Source organism: Ricinus communis, chromosome 1 (assembly GCF_019578655.1).
Source record: "Ricinus communis isolate WT05 ecotype wild-type chromosome 1, ASM1957865v1, whole genome shotgun sequence".
NCBI lineage: Eukaryota > Viridiplantae > Streptophyta > Magnoliopsida > Malpighiales > Euphorbiaceae > Ricinus > Ricinus communis.
In genome coordinates this window covers 21,778,853-21,802,523 of record NC_063256.1, presented here as the reverse complement: position 1 = coordinate 21,802,523, position 23,671 = coordinate 21,778,853, and the positions used below count along the sequence as shown (strand labels likewise).

At 37.3% G+C, this 23,671-nt stretch overlaps 1 non-coding gene across 1 annotated transcript; it reads left to right on the top strand.

Moving 5' to 3' along the window:
• Positions 1 to 2,450: 2,450 nt before the first annotated feature.
• On the top strand, positions 2,451 to 2,556 carry LOC112536720. The gene has a single exon (XR_003080685.2). It is a non-coding gene; the product is annotated as a small nucleolar RNA R71 (small nucleolar RNA).
• The last annotated feature ends 21,115 nt before the right edge of the window (positions 2,557 to 23,671 follow it).

Sequence of the window (23,671 nt, the reverse complement as noted above, 5' to 3'; positions counted from 1 at the left end):
AAACCGAATGGCATCCTCCTGTAAGCGAATGTACCATAGAGGCAAGTGAAAGTGGTTTTCTCTTAGTCCTCAGGTGCAATGGGAATCTGAAAATAAAGCAATAAGACATATGCCTTAATAAAAGCTCCAACATCTAGTCAATGAAAGGAAGGGGAAAATGGTCCTTCCGAGTTGCATCATTGAGCCTCCAGTAATCAATGCGAACTCAGAAACTAGTTACCGTCCTAGTCGGTATCAGCTCATCCTTCTCATTCTTGACCATTGTCATACCTCCCTTCTTGGGCATAACCTACACAGGACTAACCCAAGAGCTGTCAGAAATAGGGTAAATTAAACTTGCATCTAGAAGTTTAATTACCTCTTTCTTGATCACTTCCTTCATGTTTGGGTTCAACCATCACTGTGGCTGTACCATTAGCTTGTAATTATCCTCCATCAGGATCTTATGCGAACAATAGCTGAAGTTGATTCGAGGAATGTCTGCAATCTTGTATGCAAAGGCCTCGGGATACTTTCTGAGAGAGGCTAAAGTCATCTCCCTCTCTTCAGAAGTCAAATCAGCTGCAATGATCACCGGCATCTTCTCCACCTCATCCAGATAGGCATAGGTCAAGTGCTTAGTCAACTCCTTCAACTCTAGGGCTGGTGGCTCTTAAAGTAAAGGTCTTAATTTCTACACCCCTGACTTGTCAATACCAACAAAATGGTCAGTAGACCTATGGGCTCATTAGCCAGCAAAAAAGCAAGTTGTTTCAATGCATCCTCATTAGACAACTCCTTATCCTTAGCCTGTAATGCTACCTGCAAAGGACCATCAAATAATATCTTCTGCAATTGAGACTCCACAATATCATCCAAAATATCCACATAAAATACAATATCATCACGGTCAAGTGAATGTCTCATAGAAGGGCTAAGGTCAAAGGTAATAGTTTCATCACCTACTCTAAGCTGTAACTTCCCATCACACACATCTATAACAGCTCTAGATGTTACAAGGAGAGGTCTACCTAGAATTAAAGGTACGGTACTCTCACCCTCCATGTCCATAATAATAAAATCAATTGGAAATATAAACTTGTCTACCTTAACAAGTACATCTTCAACTATTCCTCTAGGAAATTTCACAGTCCTATCTACTAACTATATGCTCATTCTAGTAGGTTTAGGCTCATTTAAACCTAATTTCTCAAACAAACTTCTATGCATTAAATTGATGCTAGCTCCTAAATCAGATAAAGCAACACTGATATGCAAATTACTAATAATACAGGGGACAGTAAAACTCCTCGGATCACACCTCTTTACTGGCAGCTTATTTTGAAGAATGGCTGAGCACTCCTCGTTTAGTGTGACAAGTTTCCTCTTATTGCTTGGAATCTCTTTCAGAAACCTCGCAGGTATCTATGATATAGCCTCAACAAAAGGTAGGTTAATCTTTAGATGCTTAAATAAATCCAATAACTTAGCAAACTACGGATCAACCTTTTCCTGCTTCAACCTGGTAGGATATGGAATTGGAGGCTGGTATTCTCTTATAGGACTCTTCTTCTTGTCCTCGGTTCATGTAGGCTCTGTCACCTCAGGCTCTGGCTCATCCTGCACAATAACATCATCATCAACCATAGGGAAAGAACTAGCTAACTGCTTACCTGATGTCAAGGTGATAGCCTTGACATGCTCCCTTGGGTTTGACTCTATTGTACTGGGAAGCATCCTTGGCTTTCTCTCAGTCAGCATCTTAGAAATCTAGCCTATATGATTCTCCAAATTCTGTATGGAGGCCTGCTAATTTCTAAGAGTTGTGTCCGTCTGCTGATACCTGTTCTCCAAAGTGGACACGAACTTCATTATCAACTCCTTTAAATCGGGTTTCTTCTCCTGGTTCTGAGGCAGTTGAGGGAGAACAGTCTGCTGTTGGGGTTGTTTCTGGTGCAATCGCTGAAATCCTGATGGACCCTAGGTGTTATTTCATCACCCGAAGTTGGGATGGTTTCTCCAGCCTGGGTTGTATGTGTTGTTGTACGGGTTATTCTGCTGCTTGGGTGCATTCTCATATAATCAATCTATTCATGGTAAGTAGAAGAAGAAGATGAAGAAGCAAACATACCTCCTGTATTATAGTTTGCACTACAGTGTGGGCCACCACAAAACTGGTCGTCAAGCTGTGCTGCATGGACTGGCATCTGGAGCTGGTCGATCTTCTTGGCCAAAAGCTCCTCCTGAGCCGCCAAGAATGATGTAGAATCTACCTCGTTCCTACTCCTTGCTGTCCTGGCCTATTCCTAGAAGACTGCCACTAATATGTGTTCATAGCCATCTCCTTAATTCAGTTTTGGGCCTGCTTCGGCATCTTACTATTGATGGCCCCACCTGCAGCTGCATCTACCATCTGTCTCGTGGCTGAGTTCAAGCCACTGTAAAAAGTTTGCACCTACATCCATAATGGTAAACCGTGGTCTGGCGACATCTCAGCAACTCATTGTACCTCTCCCATGCATCATACATGCTCTCATCATCAAACTGCATAAAAAAAGAAATATCATTACCCATCTTTGCAGTCTTAGCAGGAGAAAAGTACTTATAAAGAAATTTCTCAGCCAAAGAACTCCAGGTGGTGATGGTGTTGGCTGGTAGGGACTGTAGCCATCTCTTTGCTCTATCCCTCAAAGAAAATGGGAACAGCTTAAGTCGAATGGCATCATCAGTAGTCCTATTTATCTTAAAGGTATCACAAATCTCCAAAAAATTCGCGATGTGGGCATTAGGACCTTCACTAGGCAAGCCCCCAAACTGTACACTCTGCTACACCATCTGAATGACGTTTGGCTTAATTTCAAAATTATTCACTGTAATAAGTGGCCTCAATATACTGGTGTGCGTCCCCTTTAGGGAAGGTCTAGCAACTCGTACATCATCCTATTGGCTTTAGCGATGTTGTTGTTGCCGTCTCCCATATTTACTAGTGTGTGGACATGAATCTCTATCTACTACTTATCCTCCTCCACGTCTAATCGCTTCCTCAACTGCCTGAGGGATCGAATGTGATTCGAATAGAGGGTTTACTAGTGCAGGATTAGAACTGCTAGTCATAAACTACCTGAAATGAACAAGGCAGCAACAACCCAAACAAAAAAATGAATGAATGACTAAATAAAAAGTAATAACTAAAATAGAAAAGCAAAATGGCTAAAGTAACAAATAGCAAAATTTCACTCTAGTTTTTAAACAAAGTCTTTGACAACGGCACCAAAAATTTCATGCGATGCTTATGCAACTACAACTAAGGCACTGAACCTATCGATGCAGCCTAGCACAATAGCAAGTATTAAAAATATCGTATCCCTCGGGAGAGTGAAATCCTAGAGTTACTGCTTCATTCCTTGTTATCTAGCCTAAAATTAATAATGAAGGTTCCTAGATTTACTAATGACTAAAAATTAAATTCTAAGTGTAATGCGAGAATGAATGAGCAAAGAGAATAATCAAGACAAGAAAGCAAACCCAAAGAGGACCAAGACTAGTTGGCAATCAAACAAAGGATAACAGATTGATGAGTCTGATTATGCTACCAGTGGATGGATTCTAAACTGAATTTAGTTTCCCTCTCGAGACAACCGAATTTCTAAACCTAAGAACCTAAAGTTGAAATCTCTTCCTAACGATTGATTATTAAGTTAGCCTTAAGCTTTAATCCACCTCTATTAAGCTTTGTTAATTCGTGATCCGGTAAATTAATTAACCTTACCTCTAAGTGAAAATTAACCTATTCTTGCAATTAAATTTTCAAACTCAATTAAAATTTCTCAATTGCTAAAAGAATTATATGAATAGTAATCAATACAATCAATTTAACGAAAACTAGATTTATATTATTAATTGCAAAAAGAATATAAGAAAGGAAACTCAAACAATCTTAACAATTCAATACAAAGCCAACATAGTAACGAACCCCAATGGGTTCAACCAATCTAGCTACACATGTTCATGTCTAAAACAAATAGAATTCAATTACAATGCAAGAATAAAGAACTTGAAACATATACACTCTTTTCCTAGAATTGGTTAAATAGTTCCAAGTCTTGATCTACACTGCAAATACGGGCGTTTTCCAGCCCGCGCCCCTCAACACGGGCCGTGTCCAGGCCGTATTGGTCTCCAAATGACAGAATGAATTGAATTGAGCAAGGTAGTATTTTGGAATGTCTTACCAACACAGGCCATGTTCTTGCCCGTGTTAGCCAACACGGGTCGTGCTTCGGGACGTGGTACCCTCGTAAAACGTGCTGCTTCAAAGTGCTTAAGCTACACAGCTTGGAATTTCTGCATGGGCTCTAACACGGTCTGTGTTTACTTTCCAAAATCAACCCAAGGTCAAACGCTTCTGATTCTGTCTGTTTTCGCACAAAATTTATCTAAAATTGCTCAAGCATTGATGATGGACCTATAAAATCTCCTAGAACATGAAAGGAGACAAAATACGGGTAATCTTGGAATAAAAACACAATAAATGCTAAGAAAATGCATAATAATATGCAAGCAAATATATGTAAAATTATGCATATCAAAGGTCTCTAGTCGAGCATTACTCTCTAGGCGCCAGCTTATTTAGGAATCAAGTGTCCAGGTTGGATTTAAGGACCCTGGTTGAGCTTCCCTCTTTGGGCGCTAGACCTATTGGAATAAGAGAGTCGAAAGGCTGCTAGTATTGGGGTTAGGGTTCTGCTGAGGCACTCGTCCCATAAATATTTAAATTATATTTTTCTGAATTATGGCATGACACATGTTTTAATATAATATGATAATACTATTCTGATTAAATAAATATTTTATTGAGGAGACTGTAATTTTTATAGGATTATATGATTTTAACTCACTCTCGAGGCTGACAGTCTTAGTTTTAAATTTTTCAGGTGACAGTTAGGTTCTCCATTGTCTTTCGTTTGACAGCCCAACTTCCTTATCGTTTGGGCCTATGTAATTAATTTCTACTTTTTCATTTTGAATTATTTAAAATTCTAGACTCTTTACAGTAGTGTACCTGGCATATTATGTTTGATTTTGGTCTGTAATAAACTATGGAATGTTTGTTAGCATCCAATTGGAGACTTGTGAATGACATGTTGGGCTAGTTTAATAGTATGTATATGTATGTATATTTGAATTATCGATTAATTCGGCTTACTATTGGTTTTGGTGGCCTTAAACCTATCCATTTTCTAGTGCCAGTCACGGGCCCACAGATTGGGTCATGATAAAGTTGGTATTAGAGCCTAGGTTTAGATTTCCTTCGATCTAGGTTAGCTCCCTTAACTACTGCGGAGTTAAGGTCGAGTCTATCCTTGCATGTTTTGTTGATTCTAGTATCTGTGCTATATACGTTAGAGAGTCTGTTGGGTTTGATATTTTGCTGTTTATTTTCAACCTTGCTATGCTGAGGACTCGAGCGGCTGCAACAGCGGCTTGCGAGGCCCAAGATGAGGTTTCCACCTAGTCGACCCTACTAGCCCCAACCCGTGATACCAAGAGGCGAGGTAGGCCTCAAGCGGTAGCCCAACCAGATCAGGGCGAGGCTCAGGAGGCACACAGTGCTGATGGAGTTCCAATAGAAGTATTTATAGCCGGTATGACTGGGATGCAGAGGGCATTAGAGCAGTTGTTGGCTTTTAAGCAGCAATAGGTTGCCCAGGGTTTAGAGGGACGCAGTAGTGGGTCCGGTATCAGGAATCCGGACGAGGTTCCCATGTCTGAGTATACTAAGCTGAGACCCATGGAGTTTGATGGGGTATCTAGGGACCCTTTGGCCTTTCTAGACGAGGTTAAGAAGAGGGCATTGGATTTGCACTATTCATATAAGAGGACGATCTAGATGGTCGATTTTCCTTTGAAGGGGGTAGCATCTCATTAGTTTAGGGATTATATCTGCCCCTCTTTGGATGGGTTGTCATGGAGACAGTTTAAGGATAGGTTCGAGGAGTACTTCATCCTTTTCAGTGTGAGGCAGGAGTATAGAGAGAGGTTCGAAAGGCTAGTTAAAGGAGATCTGTTAGTGGCAGAGTACACTAGGCAGTTTGTGCAGCTAAGTAGGTATGCGCCCTATGCTGTGGGGACCGAGGAGCAAAAGAATAGCAAGTATATTTTAAGACTTGGTCTATAGTTTGTTTCCTTGGGTTAATCTAGGAGGAGCAGCTTCCTAGAGGTGATTGATATGGCCAGGCAGATGGAGATGATCCTATAGGGATTTGGCTAGGGGAATGATGATGTTAAGAAAAAGAAGACCAGGATTAAGGGTCAGACTAGTGCGCAGCCAGTTATGTCGTATTACGGCAATAGAGGCTACTCTAGGGGTTTCCACTAGCAGGCTGGGCAAAGAGGCTACCGTGCTCATAAGAAGGGTAGTAGAGGATTCAGGCCAAGGTAAGGCTTTAGTGGCAATGGGCAGAGTTCTGGCTACAACAGCTCTAGTTATAGAGCCAGCACTTATCAGATGTGCGACAGGTCACATCAGGGACCATGCCTAGTTTTTAGCGGAGCCTGTTTCAGGTGTTATATGGCTCGAGCATGTCCTCGTTACTTCAGTCAACCAGCTTTCCCTCAGGACTCGTCTACTAGTGTGACCTCACCAGCTTTTCCTTCAGCTCCTGGATATTCTCAAGGTGGATATCAGTTTGTTAGCTAGTAGGGTCGTGGCTTTGGAGGTAGGCCTATGGGAGGTTGATCAGTGAATAGAGTTCAGAGTCAGGCTTCAGGCTCTCAACAATCAGGCTATGGGCAAGCGAGAGTATTCACTCTCACCCATCAGGATGCGCGAGCCTCTAATACTATGGTCTCAAGTATTATTCCAATCTACTATTTTGAGGCTAAAGTCTTTTTAGACCCTAGGGCTAGTTTTGCTTTAAGATTAGATGTTCAACCGGTTGGACTTCAGGTTCCTATATCGGTCATTACGCCATTAATTGACAACTTAGAGACTAATGTTGTGTTTCCGTTGTATTTGGTGTTAGTTGAGGGTTGGGATTTGGTTGGGAATTTATATTGGACGTAATGGATTTTGACATAATTATGCCATGCATTGGTTGGCTGTGCATTATGCCATTTTTGAATCCCGTGGGACTCAGAGTTTCATTTTAAAGGCGAGTAGGTACCTACTCATCGAATCTCGTGTTAGCCATTACGGCTAGACGGATGCTTCACCGTGGGTGTTAGGGATATCTGGCTTTAGTCAGGGATACCTCTACAGAAAAAGGTAGCGTTGAGGACATTCAGGTGGTCTATGAGTTTTCCGATGTATTTCTAGAAGAGCTACCAGGATTACCGCCTAATAGAGAGATAAAGTTCTACATTGATGTGGTATCGAGTATGACACCTATTTCTTTGCCACCTTACCGAATGGCACCAGCCATGTTAAAAGAGTTAAAGGAGCAGTTGCAAGACATCTTGGATAAGGGTTTTATCAGACCCAATACGTCTCTATGGGGTGCTCCTATTCTATTCATGAAGAAGAAGGATGGTACCTTGCGCCTCTATATTGACTACCAGCAGCTGAATAAAGCGATGATTCATAATAAGTGTCTGCTTCCTCGCATCAATGATCTATTCGATCAGCTTCAAGGAGCCGTATGCTTTTCCAAGATTGATTTGCGATCGGGGTATCACCAGTTGGGGATCCGTGAGGAAGACATTCTGAAGACGGTGCTCAGGACGAGTTATGGACATTATGAGTTCCTGCTAATGTCATTTGCACTCACTAATGCTCCTACAGCCTTCATGGATCTAATGAATCGGGTGTTTAAGCAGTTCCTGGATCATTTTGTCAATTTATTCATTATTGATATCTTGGTGTACTCCAGAAGTGAAGAGGAGCACGTGTGGCATCTGAGGATGATACTTTAGATGTTGAGGGAGCATCAGTTGTATGCTAAGTTCTCCATGTGCGAGTTTTGGTTAGAAAGCATTGCTTTTCTAGGCCATGTTGTGTCTAGAGAGGGCATTCAACTACACCCCAAGAAAGTGGAGGCGGTGACTAACTAGTAGAGACCGACCATGGTGACAGAGGTTCGTAGTTTTCTAGGATTAGCCAGCTACTACTGTCGATTTGTGAAAGACTTCCTGAGGATCCCAGTGCCTTTGACTAAGTTGACTCGGAAGAACGTCAGGTTCCAGTGGACTAATGCGTGAGAAAGAAGTTTTCAGAAGCTGAAAGACTGTTTGACTTCAGCTTCGGTATTGACCTTACCCTCTAGGACTGGTGGATTCATGATGCATTCTGACACTTCCAGAGTGGGTTTGGGTTGCGTTCTGATGCAGCATGATAAGGTAGTAACTTATGCATCCATGCAATTGAAGAGGCATGAACAAAATTACCCTACTCATGATTTGGAGATGGCAGCAATAATCTTTGCCTTAAAAATATGGAGGCACTATCTCTACGATGAGACGTGCGAGATATATACGGACCATAAAAGTTTGAAGTATACTTTTCAGCAGAAAGAATTGAATCTGAGGTAGAGGAGATGGTTGGAACTTCAAAAAGATTATGATTGTAATATTCTCTACCATCCAAGTAAAGGGAATATCATGGCAGATGCTTTTTTCTACCGCGTGTGCATTTCCATAACAATAGTGTTTTTCCAAAATCAAACTTTGAGCAGGAAGTCAGTAGGTAGTCTTGCTCATATCAGTGCGGAGAAGAGACCCCTGACCAAAGAGTTGCACAAATTGTGTGACCAAGGGTTGTAGATGCAGGTATTGGAATCAGGAGCATTCTTAGCACAATTTCAGGGTTAGGTTTGTGCTTGTTGACAGAATTAGGTTAGCTCAGAATCGGGACCCACAGTTATAAAAAATATTGGAAGAAGTGTAGTAGGGTCGAGCTAATGATTTTGTTATAGATGATGACCGTACTCTCAGGATGAGCACTAGGCTATGTGTCCCTAATGTGGATAATCTCAAGAAGGAGATTTTAGAAGAGGCTCATTGTATAGCTTACAGCGTGCATCCGGGCTCTACCAATATATATCACGATTTGAAAGGCAATTATTGGTGGAATTGAAAAGGGATATGGCAGAGTTTGTCTCCAAGTGTCTGATGTGTCAGCAGGTTAAGTTGGAGCATCAGAAGCCGTCACGGTTAGTGCAACTACTTCCTATACCAGAGTGGAAATAGGAAAGGATTACTATGGATTTTATTTTTGGTTTATCCAAGACTTCGGCTGGTTATGATTCTATTTGGGTAATTATGGACTAATTGACTAAGTCAGCGCATTTCCTTCATGTGAAGACTACTTATTGTGTGGGTAAGTATGCACGAGTCTATCTAGAGAGAATTGTCAATCTTCACGGTTTTCCTATTTTTATAGTGTGTGATAGAGGACTGCAGTTCACTTCGAGGTTTTGGAGAAAGCTACAAGAAGAGCTTGGCCCTAGATTGGACTTCAGCACAGCCTTTCACCGCTAGACTGATGGACAGTCGAAGAGGATAATTCAGACCATAAAGGATATGCTTTAGATGTGTGTGATAGATTTTAGTGCTAAGTGGAATTGGTAACTACCATTGATTGAATTCGCATATAATAATAGCTACCATCCAAGCATCGAGATGGGCCCTTTTGAGGCATTGTACGGCTGAAAGTGCAGATCTCCTATGTGTTGGGAATAGGTTGGCGAATGGAAGTTAGCAGGACTAGAGTTGGTTCAAATCACTTCAGAAAAGATTCCTATTATCCGCGAGCAGTTGACGAAAGCTTTCAATAGGCAGAAGGGTTTTGCGAACCCAAAGCAGAAGCACATGGAATTCAGTATTGGAGAGTATGTGTTCTTAAAGGTGTCCCCTATTGTAGCACCAAAACTCAAACATCCAATTGTATAGCAATATATATATAATTAACTTTATAAACATAATTTATTACCTAGTTACAATATACATTCATATAATTTAAGTGGCATAACATACTTAATATACATAAGGAATATTTATACATTAGTTTAATTCACACAAGTACCCAAATATGCCCCAATGCTTGAGATAACTCCTCTGGCCCACCTGATAATGTTGACTGATGCAAAAAGAGCAATGCACAGCTAAGGCTATCTACAACTGCACTAACCTGAAAAAAATTGCTAAGGAATGAGCTAGCGACACAATAAGCATTTAATTTACTAAACTATAGTATATTGGGCTAGAATTATCAAGTCTTTATCAAATACAGAAAATTATACCAACACTTAACTGACAATCACAAAATCAACCATTTCAATTATTCTCATAAACAAATAATTTCATATCACATAATGCAAATAATCTCAAACTCAACCAAGTCAAATAATTCAATTCCATATTATTTCTATCAAATTAGGATCAGATGACTCATCCTCACATTTCCTCATATTTTCACATTTCAGTGACCACTTGACAAGACTATCCGCCTGGCTCAGTCTTGCGCTATCCGCCTGGCTCAGCTTTCCCGATCACACAATATCCATTCAAGACTCATCAATCCTTAATCACAATCAATTCACTTCACAACACATCACAATCAATTCACTTTACAACAAGCCAAAAACATAACCATTATCAACTCAGTCAATCAAGAGATTATCAAGTAATCAAACAACAGTTCCTACTCAATATACACAAAGTTTAGTCTATTAAATACTTACCAAATTTTATAGGATAACAAAGTAATCATATTCTTTTTCTTTTACCACTTCCTTGCCTTTGGACGAACCTATTCACATGTTCAATACAAATACAATTCAATCACAAGGCATAAATATACATATCTTTAATATCCATAAAACATCACATTTCAACAAAATAACATATATTCTTGATGTTAATATGATGCATGAGATGAATGACAATAAATCAACATATTTGTTGATGATGGCAGCTTGTAGGTAATGACGTAGAAATTACACCAAAACTTATGTACAATTAATAAAAATCTCATCTTTTCCATAATTACACTTCCACTTTTATAGAAACCATAGCAGAAAGAATCACTTCAAAATCATTGGTATAAAAATAGTTATGGCATTTTCAATACAGCTGCTCCAATTTCCATTTAAACAGAACAGTAAAAAGTTTCCTATTGAATGACCAGCTAAATGAATACATTTTCTGATAAAACTCTGCAGATATAAAGTTAACATCATAAAGTTTCTATAGACACTAATTTTACTCAGTTTGGACTTCTCTAGCTCAAGTTGTGGAACACACAATTAGCAACAAATTTCTGAATTCTAAGTCCGATTTCTGCTTAAAACAGTTTCGAACAGGCCAAGTTAAGTTCAATATATCTCACGTTATACTCAACCAAAAATTATGAAGTTTTACAGACATATACTAGATATATAAATGAACAACTTTAATGTTTAACTCTTTGCTTGGTTCAGCCTCTAAATGCTTCAAACTGTCAGCACAAAAACCACGTCACCTGCTGAACCACATACAGAGCAGCAGCAAATCGTCACCTTATAAGTTCATACTCACTCAACGTTCTGCAAAACCATTTTACGGGAATATTCCTGAAACATATGCCTACAACTTTCATGTTTGGAAATTTTCGAGATTAAGCCTCTAAGGTCACGAAATCAGAGGTGAAAAATTCTGCCCAGAAATTTCAGCTTCAAGATCACAAGTAATAGCATGTTCACTCTTGATTAAAACAATTCCAAAACATATAATCATCAATAATTTCATATCATTAATACTAATTTACAACAAAACAAAGAAATTAAAATTATTCACCTTTGTTTCCCTTGATTATGAAAGCCCAAATCTTTCAAACTTATAAGAAGAAATAGATTCTCACTTACTAAAAGTTTGTAGAGTTTGATTAGGAAAATCAAGGTTTGAAGAAGAAAATGAGAAGAATGAGAGAGACAAAGAAGAAGAGGCAATTATGTAGAAATGAAGAAATGAAGAGGTGGTAAATTGGTGTAAACATAAGAAATTTTACAATTTAATCCTCTTTCTTTCTAACTTTCCAATTTAATCCAAAATCATTACTTTTCAATTAAATCAATATGTAACTAAATAATTTATTTATCTACCACATAATATAATAAAATAGGTCATATATAATCATGATGCAAATGACATGTTTAATGACATGCTAATGAATATTAATTATTAATTAAAAATAAATAAATTTGGTTGTGACACCTATGCATGGTCTGATGCGGTTTGGCAAGAAAAGCAAATTGGCCCCTCGTTATATGGGACCCATTGTGATTACAAACAGGATTGGATAGGTAGCATACAATTTCGATTTGCTGCAAAATTTCTCGCATGTACATCCCGTATTTCATATATCCATGTTGAGAAAGTACATTTCAAATCCTTTGGAGTATTCCAGCCTCCATATGTGGAAGTAAGTGAAGATTTGACTTACGAGGAGCAGCTGGTTATGGTCGTGAATACTCAAGTTCCCCAACTGCTCTAAGGTTATACCGATAGTTAAGGTGTTATAGCGAAACCATTCGTTAGAGGAATGTACTTGGGACACCAAGCAGGAAATGATGAGCCTTTACCCTCATTTGTTTCAATCTTGAGTAAGTCTTGTTTCTTTTAAAATTCGACGAATTTTTTTCTTAAAGGGGGTAGAGTATAATATCCTCAAAAATTAAATAAAATAATAATAAATAAATAAATAATAATATTAAATAATTAAAAAAGGGAAATTCTTTTTTTTTTCTTCTTGTCCCCCCTTCTTCTCCTTCTTCTTATTTTTCTTCTTCTTCTTCTTTGATAAGTGTAGAATACACACATCTAAATAGGGATTTTAAGGCATAATTTATGTACATTTGGATATGAATTAGTTCCAACACTCACCCTATGCATTTGTTTGTGTGCTTTAGGTCCAAAAGAAGTCAAAGAGTGATAAAGGGAAGAATTGGATGTCAAAGTTGCCGAAACAAGTCAAGTTTGCGCATCCCTAATCTGAACATGCCCATGTTGGTTTCAACACTGGCCGTGTTCCCAACACGGCCGTGTTGGTGCATCAACATCAAAGAAACATAAGTTTTAGGGAGCACGGTCATAAAGAGTGACACGGGCATCAACACCATCCCGTGTTGGGAACACGGCCACCAACACGGCCGTGTTGGTGGCGACAGGGAGAATTAGTTAAAAGAAAGAAGAGAGGAAAGAAAGAAAGGAGAGAGAGGGAGAATGCCCCAAACCCTAATATTTCTCTCTCTAAGGGTTTTTTGAGCTAGAACCAAGGGAAAAGGAGACTTGGATCAAGGTTTCAATTGGATTCCCTTCAAAGTTGAAGATTGGGCGAGGTTCGTTGATTGGTATTTAAATCGAGCAAGAGGAACAAGAATCGATTCAATTTGAGCAAGAGGAATTGGGGTTGTTTGCTATCATCCAAGGGTGTAATCGGGTTTTCTCTACCTTTACTCTTTGTTCTAATTGTATTCTTGTGGATTTTGATAATGAACATGATTAGCTAGATTGATTAAATCGATTGGGATTTCTTTACTATGTTGGCTTAGTATTATATTATTAGATTGTTTGGGTTAGTTTTGTATTCTTCTTGCTTTCAGTATTAACAAGATAATGCATTATTCATGAGACGTTGTGAATTATGTGTTTAGATTGCTTTGTGTGATTGAGAAGTCCATTTAGCAATTGGAATTTTGAATAGCAAGAACTGATTAATAATCGCTTAGAGATAAGGATAATTAACTAGCCGGAATAAGAATTAACAAAGCTTAATAGAGGCGGATTAAAGCTTAATGCTAATTTAAGAATCAATCGTTAGGAAGAGATTCCAATTTGAGGTTATTAGATTTAGTAATTGCGTTATCTCGAGAGAGAAACCGAACTCGGTTAAGAACTCATCCATGGGTAGCATAATTAGACTCACCAATCCTTTATCTTTTGTTTGATTGCCAACTAGTTTAGGTTCCCTTTGGGTTTGCTTTCTTGTCTTGGTTATTTTAGTTATCAATTACTCCTGCATCTCCCTTTGAATTTAGCTTGTAGCTATTAGTTAGTTTAGAAATTATTCATCACTCATATTAGGTTAATATAACAAAGAATAAAGGAGTAACTTTGGGCTTTCACTTTCCCGAGGAATACGACCTTGATACTCACCGTTAGTGCTAGAATGCATCGATAGGTACACTGCCTTAGATTGTAGCTAACACAAGTAGCACACATTAAGTTTTTGGCACCGTTGCCGGGGAATGTTTGAAAACTAGAGTGAAATTTGCTATTTGTTAATTTAGCCATTTTTTTTTATTTATATTTATTTCTATTTTGTTTGTACATATTTATTTAGTTAAGTTTATGATTCAGATAGTTGATGACAAGGAGGTTCAATGCTAAACTCTTTGTATGACACGTTGGAAAATTGGATAAGGAACTAAGAGAGTGCTAAAAATTGGGATACCCGTGCATCTTTAGAAGCTCCAGTGGAATCGTTTTGCAGGGCTACCAATCAACTCTCCACTCCTATCCTTTCATCTCAAGTTTTTTATGAATTTTGTTATGGTTTACATTTGAGTAATGATTGTCCATTATATAGTGATGTTGCTCATTGTTCTTATAACTATGAATAGGTGAATTATACGGGAAGTTGGCCAAATGACTCGTATGGAAGCACCTACAATCAAGAGTCGAGCATTCATTCACCCTTTGGATGGAGCTTAGATGGCCAAGAACCACCAGAATTTCAGCAGCCTAATCTTGCACCATCAACTCAAGGTGAAGAGTTAGTGTCAGAGGAGCTGATGACGAGGTTTATTCCAAGTCTTGAGGATAGATTCCAACAAACAGAGAGGATACTTGAAGATCAACAAACCTCGATTAATAATATAGAGCATCAAGTAGGCTTAATCTTCAAGTTACTAGCTGAAGAGCAATTGGGAACTCCATCAAACGCTACTGAATCCGAGGAACATTTGAATGCCATCACTTTGCGTTCAGGTGAGAATTTTTCTGGTTTATCTACTATGTTTGACGATGATGCTTCTGTGCAGGACGATTTCTTAAACATGGAGATAGAACCAGAAAAGGAAGAGGCAAACATGATCCCTCTAAAAGACTACCAGCGAGGCATCTGAGTTGATGATCTTTGAGTTGCAGTTAGAGGAATTTTTGGTGGATTTTCCACAAGTCTCTTCGATGATGGAAGATGAGCACGAGGTATCCAATGAAGAAGTCTTGGAGGAGCTCGAGTTTCTTCTAGCAAGTGAACCAAGCCAAGGACTGGAGAAAACCATCGACGTTCCTGAAGAAATTGCCCAACCGTCGATCCTTCCAATTGGTGAAACTCCAGCTTTCAAATTGGAAGAGCCCCTAAAGCATCACGACTACGTGCAATTATACGAGGAGCGAGTTTTGCCCATCATACTGGCAACTTGCTTGATAGTCGGGAAGAGGAAATTGACGATTATCCCTCTAAGCGGATACTTGAAGCCATTTTCTTGGAAGAAGGATGGATGGTCGTCGATCACGCCCGTTTGCTTTTCATCATGAGTCCAGCTAAGAAGACTCATCACATCAAAAGGAAGCGCTTTTGGGAGGCACCCCAATTTTTATCTTTAATCTCTAATATTTTAACCCTTTGTTTTGAAATATTTTATTAGTTTTAGTTTTCATATTTTATTTAATTTTTGTTTCAGTTTCGATTTTAAGTCTTTATTTTATTATTTGCAGCCACTCCTCTACCACAGACTAGCCAACGCCCTGATATACCTGCTGATGCACCTCTTTTTACTCCGGAGCTATAGTCATGCCAGTATTAGTTCTTTCTCCTTTTTGATTTCTTATATTTTGTACACTAGGGACAGTGTGTCCTTCAAGTGTGGGGTGGGTGATATTTATCCCATCTCAATTATTTGTTTATTCTTTGTGCAATTTTTTATAAAATTTTGAAAATTTTCCACTTTGTTTCCATGCTCTTACTGTTGACTTGCTTTTGAAATCCTGTTTATGTCCATGTGATCGGGTAAAACTGATAGTGTTGAGTTTCACAGAAGAATGTAAGATAATTAGTTGGAGTTTTGCACTAAGTTGCTTTGGTTTATTTAATTCTATTTTGATGATTTTTGTTTGGAACCTACTCAAAAGCACACTTGTGAGAAATTGAGCCTAAATTGTAAGCATACACTTTATATGCTTGTATTTATTTCTTATTGAGAGTGCCAATTACTGTTTTTACTTTTAGAACTTGCTTGGTAATGCTTATGAGGGCCACAAGGAGAGTTTTACACTTTGGTATGATAGAGGCATTTAGGTTTTTCATTCTAGCCAAATAGCCTTCATTCGTTTATTGATTCTGTAGATAACCCCTTCTTTCACCATTTTTTTTATCATATTCCATTACCACTTAGTTTTATTCTACTTTGGGTTATGATTTTGTAAATGAGTTGTTTTTATTGGGAATTTTTATCTCAGGAATAGCTTTGGAATCTTGTAGCAACTTACTTCAATCCAAAAAGAAATTCACTCTATTATGTGAATGTTCTTCCCTTATGAAAAAAAAGAAAAAAAAGAAAAAAAAAGAAAGAAGAAAAATATATAAAAAGAAGAATAAGAGGGAAAGGTGATGAAAAGAAAGAAAGTAAGTGAACTAAATATTTTGACTTGATTCCTGTTTCCCACCTTGGACTACTATCCATTGTTTACCCCTTGTGATTATTGTGACTTGTGCGCATGTCATGTATTTCATTGCAGAACACCATAGGTTCAACTCTTACCAAATTTACCTACCCCTGCCTAATCCCCATTACAGCCCTTATAAAGACTTCTTGACATGGTTGTTGACTCTCCATAAGTGGTAGGAGTAGGATTTAAGAGCAAGCATATAGTAAGTAAGGCAGTAGTTGATGCATTGAGTGATTAAACACTACCCTTTAAACACTTTTAGTGATTTAGAGTGAATCTGGTGAGGAGTTGGTTCTGAATAATTTTGTTGAGGCAGTATTATGTGAATTATTGGCATCTTGGTTGTGATACTTGAATTGATTGCTTCGTTTCTTTTTGTTTGACTTACGCTTGTTAAGGATATGTGCAGAAGCTCTCTAGCTTGTTTATCAGTTTAAGTGTTGTTCCTTAGTGGTTTATTTTCCTTATTTTACTTTTGATTGCTTAAGGACAAGCAATGAGTTAAGTGTGGGGTTATTTGATGTGCGTACAATACACACATCTAAATAGGAATTTTAAGGCAGAATTTATATACATTTGGATGTGAATTGGTCCCAACACTCACCCTATGCATTTCTTTGTGTGCTTTAGGTTCAAAACAAGTAAAAGAGTGATAAAGGGAAGAATTGGACGTCAACGTTGCCGAAACAAGTCGAGTTTGCGCATCCCTAATCTGAACATGGCCGTGTTGGTTTCAAGACTGGCCGTGTTCCCAACACGTTCACCAACACGGCCGTGTTGGTGCATCAAACATCAAAGAAACATATGTTTTAGGGAGCACGGCCATAAAGAGTGACATGGGCATCAACACTATCCCGTGTTGGGAACACGGCCGTGTTGGCGGCGACAGGGGGAATTAGTTAAAAGGAAGAAGAGAGGAAAGAAAGAAAGGAGAGCGGGGGAGAACGTCCCAAACCCTAATATTTCTCTCTCTAAGGGTTTTCTGAGCTGGAACCAAGGGAAAAGGAGGCTTGGATCAAGGTTTCAATCAGATTCCCTTCAAAGCTGAAGATTGGGCGAGGTTCGTTGATTGGTTTTCAAATCGAGCAAGAGGAACAAGAATCGATTCAATTCGAGCAAGAGGAATTGGGGCTGTTTACTCTCATCCAAGGGTGTAATCGGGTTTTCTCTACCTTTACTATTTGTTGTAATTGTATTCTTGTGGATTTTGATAATGAACATGATTAGCTAGATTGATTAAATCCATTGGGATTTCTTTACTATATTGGCTTAGTATTATATTATTGGATTGTTTGCGTTACTTTTGTATTCTTCTTACTTTCAGTGTTAATAAGATAATGCATTATTCATGAGACGTTGTGAATTATGTGTTTAGATTGCTTTGTGTGATTGAGAAGTCCATTTGGCAATTGGAATTTTGAATAGCAAGAACTGATTAATAATCGCTTAGAGATAAGGATAATTAACTAGCCAGATTAAGAATTAACCAAGCTTAATAGAGACAGATTAAAGCTTAATGCTAATTTAAGAATCAATCGTTAGGAAGAGATTCCAATTTGAGGTTATTAGATTTAGGAATTCAATTATCTCGAGAGAGAAATCGAATTCGGTTAAGAATTCGTCCACGGGTAGCATAATTAGACTCACCAATCCTTTATCTTTTATTTGATTGCCAACTAGTTTAGGTTCCCTTTGGGTTTGCTTTCTTGTCTTAGTTATTTTAGTTATCAATTACTCCTGCATCTCCCTTAGAATTTAGCTTGTAGCTATTAGTTAGTTTAGAAATTATTCATCACTCATTTTAGGTTAATATAATAAAGAACAAAGGAGTAACTTTGGGCTTTCACTTTCCCGATGAATACGACCTTGGTACTCGCCGTTAGTGGTAGACTGCATCGATAGGTACACTGCCTTAGATTGTAGCTAACACAAGTAGCACACGTCATTCTTCTTCTTCCTTTCTCTTCTCCCCCCATCACCTCCAATCTTCGTGCCTGCCGTCGTCACTTATCCTCCTTTCCCCTCCCTCACCGGTGATTCCATCTTCTTTTCCTTCCTTGCTGTCATCGACATTTAGGAGGAAGGGAAGTCTCCTCCCTTGATGCCGATGCTAGACCAGCCACTTGCCATCCACCTATCGCTTACTGATGTTGGAAACAAGCTCCCCACCATCGAAAACCTCAAGCCAACCCCCCTGCCGATTTTCTTCCACCGGCAGCAGTGTATATCCTTACTGGAGCCAAAACTTTTCAGCCTCGACCCAGTGGGTTTCGGCGAGTTTCGAGCAAAAGCTTTTGCATTTTCGGACTCCTCGCAAGTTAACCTTCATTTAGGCATTTCTAGATTCGAAATCCAACACATTTGGCAGTACCGGCTGTCGATAATCAGGCTTACTACGAGTTTTGGTGGCATTAAGCCTACCCATTCTCTAGTGCCAGTCACGGGGCCATATATCGGGTCGTGATAGCTGGATTAGGATTTCTAGTTGAGTCAGGACTCCTTGTTGGATTAAGATTCCTTGAGCTAGTAGGATTTGCGTCATCAAGACTCCTTGTTGGAGTAGGATTCGTTGTGCTAGTTTTGTTCGTATCGTTCCCTCTTCTTTTGAAAAGATTCGTCCTCGAATCTTGCATGAATATTATGAAAGAAGCAAACATATAATCTCCAAGAACAATACTAACTCATTATCAACCTGCAAATCTTTCATAAAAGTTATTAGGACTTTAGAACAAAGAATATTTTAATGCCAATAAAATCAACATGCTTAACTGGCTCAATGGCATCAAGCAAAATATCTTCATTTTTCAACAACTCAACTTTTTCTTCATCTTTAATAATGATCCCTTCACCTTTGGTTTCGTTCAAACGTTGCAAATCATTGTGTTTTTCACCATCTTTATTAATCATGTCTTTAGAATCTTTATTGACTTCGGTAGAGTCTTGTAACTCCTCTACATCGTCAATCTTCTTGTTTTTACTCTCCAAAATACTCTTTTTTTATTTTCACTTTAAAGCATGCCTTTTTATTTTCCATCTCTTTCTTTTCGGCCTCTACTCTCATTCTTTCCATTTTGCATTAGTCTTCATACACTTCTTTTGCTGAAAGTGGTGCAAGTATAGTCTTTCTTCCACCTTTAGTGAATGAGTACCTATTAAGGTACCCATCATGCATCACCCTCCTATTAAATTGCCATGGTCTTCCAAGCACAATATCACTAGCGCGCATAAGTACTACATCGCACAATATGATATCATGATATTTACTAATAGAAAAGGAAAAATTTGCTTCTTGGTTTACCTTAGCCTGATTATATCATTAAGCCATTGAAGTTTATAGGGATGTGGGTGTGGTATGGTAGGTAGCCCCAATCTACTAATCAAGAGAGTACTTACCACATTAGTGCAACTCCCACTATCAATAATCACATTACACGCCTTGCCTTGTACATGACATCTTGTATGAAACAAGTTGTCCCTTTGTTGCTCATGGAAATCCTCCTTTTGATAATACATCTCACACACATAATTCACGTGTTTAACATTCAAAATAAATCAGAATTAAAATGACACGACAAGCAGAATACAAAACTAGACTTAATGAACAAGATTAAGCCTAATCACAATAAAACATGTAAGAACAATATGTAATGGAGAATAACTAATCTTAATGAATGAATAACAAAAAGGACATAATTAAAATACCAAACTTTTAGAACTCTAACAATTGCTTAAACAAAGAACTAATAACAAGAACCGAACTAAAAGAAAGAAAAAAGAAACAAGAAACTAGAATTTAATAATGAAAATATGAAAGGATAAAACCTAATTTAGAGCCAAAGCTCTAATACTAAATGATATGGTACCTCCATGAATAAGCTTGAGAACCCCTTTTGAATTGTAGACCCTAACAAATAAACATTAAGACCCCAAGAACCAATTCGGCTCAACCCCTAAGAAAGGTTAGAAAATAGATTACTTAGAAAAATTATCAAGAATTAGAATTTATAAAACTTATTCCTAAATCCCAATTTCAAAAAACTCTACAAGAAGATGATCAATCTACTTGAATGTTTCTTAAGCATGCATTCTACACAAGAACAGAAAGACAAAGCAAACAGCTTTAAGGTAAAAATACCAATTATCATTCAACTTTTAACTTCAACCTTTTAATTCATTACATCAAAATTCGTACTAGCCTTATAATAGGCCTTAGAAAACCCTAAATTTTAACTAATACGGATCTACATCTAATCTAGGATAGAGATAACCACCCTATTTAAAAGAGATAAGTTAAACAAACTCCTAATTAGGTTAAAATACATGTGTGGCTGCCCAAAATAAGCCATAAAATCCTAACGTACATAAGTCATATAGATGGGCCTTATAACATAAGCCAAGTCAGGCTCAAAATCTTCATATGCTCCAATTCAGCCGATTAGATTCATTCAAGCCCAATAAACTGAATTAGATTAATCAAATTCTTCAAGCCTTGATGTGTCCTTAGCCCAAATGTCTTGGATAAGCTTATTGACTTGTAGTTTAAATCGGACTAGGACTCCTAGTTGAATTAGGATTCCTTTTATTGCTTGAACTCCTAATAACATCAGGACTCCATGCTAGATTAGGATTCCTAGTTGAGTCAAGACTCCCTGTTGGACTAAGATTTCTTGAGCTAGTAGAATTTGCATCATCAAGGGTCCTTATTGGAGTAGGATTCATTGTGCTATTTTGGTTCATATAAAGATTAGTCTGCAATCATATAGAGAATGATATCAATACTCTATCAACTAATTTTCTTTCTTCGCATTTGTCCAAGCATTGGATTGGTACCTATGATTGCTACTTCCACACGCTTTCACTCAACACTTATGTTTATGCTCCATAAATAAAACCAAACCATCATACTAGACAGAGATTAAAAGGAAAGGCACAAAAGAAACGAACAAAATGAGATAATAAGTAGGATTTCGAATCTGACAAGAAAAGAAATCACAAGTTCTTTGTTCGCTTCCACATGGCTAAACATAAGGATAAAGAACATAAAAGAAAGGAAGGACGTGAGCGATAAGTCTATGTTTGCTTTTGCGAGTGTTGATAAGTCTGTAAAGTTCTTCAAAGAACCCATAGCTTGGTTCCCCCCAAGGTAGAAGACTAGAATAATATGCTCACTAGCCTCAAAAAATTTAGTTGCATGTGGTTTTCATAGTTCGAAAGTCCTCATTCCATAAAAAGAAAAAACAAAAGCTAAATATGAATAAATAAAGAAAGAAAGATGAATAAACTAACGTCAAATCAAGAATTAGAGAATCCTTATAATCCCAAATTTTATGAGGTAGCATAACGAAATAAGGAAAATTCGCATGGGCCTACCTAATAACTCTCCGATCAAAGTACTTCATTATATGCATCCCAAACATCAAAACTCATGAATTCCTTCTTGGATTAATCGAAAGCAACATGATTTCTCCCTTATGCATAGTTTTGTGTCTCTTCCTGCTTGATCATCAAGTCACGCTTTGCAATATTTGTCAAAGAAGCTATCAAGAAAACCCAAAAGTTTCATTTTAGTTTGAACTTGTCATTATAATTTGTTTTTTCCAGTATACTTTAACTGTGACATTGATAAATTTACGATACAATAAACAAGATGAATTCCATTAATTAACAGAAATATGGACTCATATTTTTCAGCCGGATATGTCCATTTATGTGTTAGTTAGCAGAAAGAGAAGAAAACAAAAATATTGCAATTTGTTATTTAAATTGACAGATTTTTACAGTGTATTTAGTTAAAATAAGTTTTACAAAATTATATGAAATTTATTCATAGTTCTAAAATTAATGTGGTTGGTTAAATTTATATATTTAAATTTATAAAATTAGTTATAACTAAACTAAATCCTAACTAAGTGTGAAATTTTTAAATAAATTTTATATTAATAAATTCATATATTCATAGGTTAAAATATTATTTTTTTAGTTTTGTCTTCTCTTTTTGTTTTCTTTTTTATATTTTCTCTTTATGGATTTTTCTTCTTATTCATGATCATTATTTAATATATGAAAACGAATTTCAAACAAACAATAGTAATTATTTTCGCAAGTAATTATTTCCGCAACTATGAGATCGTAGAATTTAAGGGTAGTTTTTTTCTTTGAAAAAAGAGAGAATTAGTTAAATAGGCTTTAATCAATTAATTTTGTAAAACAACTGTGCTATGAAAATCTTCATAGATCAAAACAAAATACACCCTGACAAAAACTACTTTTCAAATATTACTTGAAAAAATAAAAGAAGAAGAAGAAGAAGAAGAAGAAGAAGCAAAAAGCAAAACCATGTTCAAATTAGTAAAGTGTGTGCAAGTTCCCCAACTTTTCTTGTGTTTTCTGGATTTTTATAAAATGGGCCAATCATTGGAATGAAAAAGAAAAATCCTTAATGAAAATGGATTCATGTAAAGGATTGGGCCTATCAATATTAACACACATATCCAAATACAACCCTCACCAAAAAATTTAAGGAAGAAACAACACAAACCAGATTACTTTTATTGGAAATACACATTGCAACAGATTTACCAATTCATTAATCTTAGTTGGAAATCATAAACCAATTCTAACACAATTCCTGACAAGTAGGAGATCTAAAATTTAAATCTATTTTGCTTTATAAAAATCTAAAATTATCTCCCATCTTTTTCTAAGGAAAAATAAATTAAAATTTGAAACAATATATTTTTTATTACCTTCTAGGGTGAGTATTGTGTTAGAATAGAGATACTGACAAACCTGTTGCGATGTATGATCTCTCTCTTTTGTAGAACAATGAAAAAAGCTTAAGATTTAGAAACCTGCCTCTTGCAAATATGATATGAGAGTTGAGGTGCTTCAGGAATCCTATTAAACAACAGCCCATTACCAGTGTTCAGCTGCGCTAAATGTCCAGCAAAACAGGCCATCATCCGAACATAGGCGTTTCTAAGTCTTGTCATCATAATCTTGACAGGGGGAACCCTAATTTTGTAATATGAGAAAACAACCCCGT